We start from the raw sequence: 5,245 nt of genomic DNA, 5'->3' as shown, positions 1-5,245 counted from the left end.
GAAGAGGTAGATCCTCGTATGTATTCCAATGCGTTCCAAAACTTCACACTGATCGCCGAGTGCTGACTACAGGGAGACAGCTATGGAGGATTATGCCAACACTGTGTCTGCTGTGTAATCCAACGCGTTTCTCCACCTACTGTAGTTTCATCAGGGATAGTCTACATCCACATGGATTCTTCTTTTTAAACCGGAGGGTCATTTAGGCCCATGGTTTTTTCGTTTATTTTTTTTGATTGGTTTGTTATTAAATTAGCAATTTACTCAAATGAAACGCCGTGTATGAGTTCTTAATAAGTTAATTACTTAAATCGGTCAATAATAATCAAATGCTTATATACTTGCACAAAAGATAATTTTTGCCTTATTTTGACCTAATAATTTTTTTTAAATGTAATTCAATATATTTTCCCAAGACTCCCCAGTGAAAATAAAGGTGAACAATAGCGCTCATGCAAACAATGAATTACAATGAATTACAAAAAACCTGTGATAGAGTCCAAGGTAGTCCTGGAGCTGCCCAAAGAAGTGAATCTGGAATCTCCTACCCAGATTTGGTAATGTAGGGGAAAGACACCTCCTGGTAGAAAAAAGGGGGTCCTCTGGCGCGTTGCTCTGCTTGTGGCTCCACGGCGTTTAAAGCATGTAAAATAAAGGAGAGAAGAGAGGGGACCACAGTAAGGGACCAACACAGTGGTTATACACAGCTCTTCATTTGAATAAGGGGGGGGGAGTGGGGGTGGTTAGAAGATCAGTGGAGGTTGAAAGATAATGCTGTATGAGTGGAGACACACTCACATCAAATGTCTGATATCTTGAGCTGTTGTACTCTTCTCTTTATGTGACTGTATTTGTTGAGGGTGAGGAAAAGCCTCCTGGTATCCTCCTTAGCAAAAAATAGAAGGGAAAAAAATAGTGCAATAAAATTTATTAACAGTTGATAAAAGAGATTTAACACTTACAAGCGGCCGATAATTTCAAGCATAGAGAGGAGATGCTGCCAGACTCCACAACACAATCCCTGAAAGAAATGAAAGAAAGAAATGTTTCAGCCTCAGCAGACATTAAACAAAATGTATCTTTATTTCTAGTGAGTTTAATTTTTAAATCCAGACCGTTCAGTATAAGTTTCTCTTGAAAAAATATATCGCTATGTAGATGTCCCAGTAATTCTACGGCTTTACCACGCTCTGTCATTTGGGAACGCTTTGTAAAACCCTGGTTATCTCCACCCACTGTGCGGGTTTGGTGTTGCCCCGCTGTATCCTTGTAAAATAAACCGGTGGTAAACTGCGTGGATAATGCATCAGCGCTATAGTTCAGAATTGTTTCAATATACGCCCGATATGCGTACAGATTATTGGATTGCGATATGAGTCTGTCCCCCAAAGTTACATCTAACTGATTGAAAAGCGTTGCTATTGGATAATTGATTAGACTCACGCGTGCTCCATCAGCAATCGGTGTATTGTCCTGTTTGACGATTTTACACGTAATGTAAATCAAAGTATTATTGAGGTCGAAATAATGTTCCCCGTTGCCAGCGATATAAAACTCCAACGGTGCCGTTTCTGAAAGGGCGGCCAACGGTTGTATTTCCACATACAGACTTTTTTCTATGCTCGTCTGTGTAGGCTGTATTTCAAAGATATCCAGTTCAGATTTAGCGCATTCTATGGAGTTGGTGTGAATAAACGCCATGCTGAAATAACTTTTATTTATTTTTTTGTCTTGCCAAATGAATCAAAAGATGTCGTTTAAGTTCTGTCGCGAGGTTTTTTTCTTCTTTCTGACGTTGCGACTGCTCTTTTTGTTTTGATAACGGGTTGTGCTGGGTGGGAATGCAACGCTGCGCTTGCGTTTGCCTTTAGCACTGCTTCTACTGATGTACACGAGACCTGATCCGTCTTGTGCTGCACCACCCATTTTATTCGTCACAGCGGTTGAAACACGACCCACAACGTCTCTAGCGATATTTAGTGCTGCAGTTTTTACATGAGGTTTTACAATATCAAAGCCGCGCCTGAATAAAGGCACCGCCCGTCTAAAGAGACTGCGGAAAACGCCTGCTAATCCACGGCCGTACATATAAGGGCTCCCATGAAAACCCTGTAAGCCATTTCCCGCTTGTGCTCTATAGTACATACTGTAAACCTGTGGTTCTCCATAATTTTTAACAGCCACCATGTTGCCGGCCTCTCAATACAGAGAGCCTTTGCGCGGCCGAAAGTGTAGTTTTACAATGGCCTTCCCGTACTTGAATGAGACGTTCTTATTTTGGTCGTTCTTTATCTCAATTGTAATGCAATCGATGTGATATTTACTGACGGGTATGTAATCAGGCTTTATGTAGCGCTGCGTAATGATATCATTATTATTGCCGGTGATTTCAACAGTCCGCAGTAGGGGGACAAAACTGTGACCTACGCGTTGATGCATAATGATATCGGTATAAACAAATATTGTATAAAAGCCGTTTTTTATATCTGCACATATTTTATCACATTTTTCAATTTTATCGATATTATTAGAATCCAGGCCTAGAATGTTCATCATACGCTCTGAGGCTGTAAAGCGTTGTGAACCCGCAACAGATACTGTTCTTTCAAAGTCGTCATATTTCAATTTCACTTTACTGATGGCCATCGCCTCGTTAATAGACCTAACCAATTCATTAATATCACTATAATACCCCGCTTTTATCATGAAGTTTGATTTAATGGCATTTAGCGTTGATACATGTAATGTGCTGTCTGGCGCAGCGTTCCGTAACGGCGGCCTTAGTTGTGTTACAGATACGTTACCGTCCACGTTTTCAAATGTATTCCAAGTATGCGGATACTGTATTTCTGTTAAAGCAACCTCCCATTCACCTTTTAAAATAATGGGCTTGGCTAGTTTTGTCGTATAATTAGAAATGTCATTTTGGGGGAACGTTTCGTATGACGCATTACTAGGCAACGTTACATAAAAGGCAATATCCTCCATGGTGACGTCTTTTTACAAACGAGTTAGTTGTGCTTTTTCTATCCAGCTGTTGAATTTTGTAGGGTATCCACACCATTTAACGTAGTAGACGATTTTACGCCTTACGCTTTTTTGTTTTAATATCTTCTCAATTCTGTAAACGCGATTTAAATTCTTTGGTATTTTTTGTATCTCTTCAGCGTAGAATGAGCCTTCTATGGCCTCACCAGCGCTATCTGTAATCTTATACAGAGGTTTTACGCCTTTCGTGCGTACATCAGCAATAATAAATATTTCATCTGTAAAGCACTGTTCATAACCCTTTGTAAAAACTCCTTTATATTTTGATATCTGAACGTGGTCTCCAATTTTTAAAAGTGGCTTAAGTTTCTTAGAACACACATGTGACCTATAAATAGTATTCCAAACGGTGAGAGAATTCGCTTGTGTTACATCCTTTGGCGCACACTTAATGGTGCGATGTGGCGCGTGGTTATAGCTGTATATTAAGTCTGATAACACATCGATGTACCTGTGCGATTATGTGCTGTGAAAAAACGCCACATTTTCGTTTTTAATGTCCTATTAAAGCGCTCAACAATGGCTGCCTTAACGGCGTTGCCAGCGATGAAACTGTTAACGCCATATTTTTGGAGCAGTAAATTAACATTCTTATTCAAGAATTCTTTACCCCCGTCAGTTTGTAACTTTTGAGGAACCCGTCCCTCTAAAAAAATCTCCTGTAACGCATTAGCGACGCTTAACCCGTTTTTATTTTGCAACAATTTTGCCCAGGCGTATTTTGACAAAATATCGATAACCATCAGAATATAACGATTTCCGTCATTACACTTGGCAAAATCAATCATTGATACGAGATCGGCCTGCCACTGAGAATCAACATTGGAAACTAAAATCATATTCCTTTTGAAATTTTTTCGCGCCGGTTTGTATAACGAATAGACATCTTGCTCTGAAAGATCATTTTTGACCGTTGCGTTTGAAATACCGTATTTTTGTGCTGCATTATTTAAACTCTGTATGCCGCCAAAGGAACCAGGCGTTTTCAGCGTGTAATATATTTTTCGTAATTGCGCATCCGTTTTTTTTGAGCTTGTATGTCTATGCATTCTTTAATAGTGTTTCATAAATCAATATAATGCTTCTATGGTGTTTTCAGCCTCTGTTTAAAACTGTGCTGATATCCTGTTGAAACTCACATAAGGCATCACAACGGATATACCTCCTTTACTTCAAATGCTATCTCCCGCAGTTCAAAGCTCTTCCAAGTCTTTTGAAATGCCTTATTTACCTCTGTCAATGAGGATGTTCCCACGACACCTCTGCTCTCAATTAACAACCATGGTGTTTGTCTAGCTTCTTGTCATTATGTCCCCACACCATCTGCTAATGAGGTTATTGCTTCAATTGCTATGAAACGCTTTTCAAAAGCACTTCAAAGACTTTTGATATGCCTTACTTACTTTTTTACTTGTAAATACGAATTGTAATTATTTCCTGCTTGAAACTGTTGTAGCTTTTAAAAATAAAATAAACATTTTTGATTATACACTTGTACTTTTTTTAAGACATTGTATTGCTGTCCCTCTATACTATGTATCGTACTAACTCAACGACTCTAGATGATTTTAGTCTATTAAGGCCTTAACAGCCGTTTTACTTTTTTACTTGTAAATACGTCTTGTAATTATTTCCTGGTTGAAAACTGTGTTATCTTTTAAAAATAAAATAAGCAATTTTTGACTCTTATACAATTGTGCTTTTTATTTATATGTAACCCCCGACTGTTGCGTCTAATCCCTGTACCGTCTCTATACAAATAAAAAATATATACAAATAAAAAAATATATAAAAATATTATGTCTGGGGTGGGATTCGAACCCACGAGGACATACGTCCATTGGATCTTAAGTCCAACGCCTTAAACCACTCGGCCACCCTGACACTTGAGGGTTTAGCCTCTTAAAGCCGTATTCTGTCTGAATTAAAAAAAATGCTACGCCCTCTTTTCAACGTCTTTTGAACTTTTCTGACATGCGCACTGCGTTATTTCAGAATAAACATGACCAGACATGCCCCAGTATGAAAAAAACATGTTCGGGCATGCCCCAAACGCCTATAAACATGCCCGGACATGCCCCGCGTATGTATACGCCCCCTCCAATCTACGTCAACAGTACGCACCAATCACAAAAAAGAATAAAAAATACAACTCATAATAAAAAATGGATTCAGGGGGATGTCAACAGCGGTTTTT

The 5,245-nt window shown here is 39.0% G+C and overlaps 1 non-coding gene across 1 annotated transcript; it reads right to left on the bottom strand.

Annotated features, from left to right (window-relative positions):
• Window positions 1-4,848: 4,848 nt before the first annotated feature.
• On the bottom strand, window positions 4,849-4,932 carry TRNAL-UAA (transfer RNA leucine (anticodon UAA)). Its single transcript has one exon. It is a non-coding gene; the product is annotated as a tRNA-Leu (tRNA).
• Between the last annotated feature and the right edge of the window lie 313 nt (window positions 4,933-5,245).

This window comes from Ascaphus truei, chromosome 20 (assembly GCF_040206685.1).
Source record: "Ascaphus truei isolate aAscTru1 chromosome 20, aAscTru1.hap1, whole genome shotgun sequence".
Classification (NCBI taxonomy): Eukaryota; Metazoa; Chordata; class Amphibia; order Anura; family Ascaphidae; genus Ascaphus; species Ascaphus truei.
This window is presented reverse-complemented; position numbering and strand designations above follow the sequence as displayed.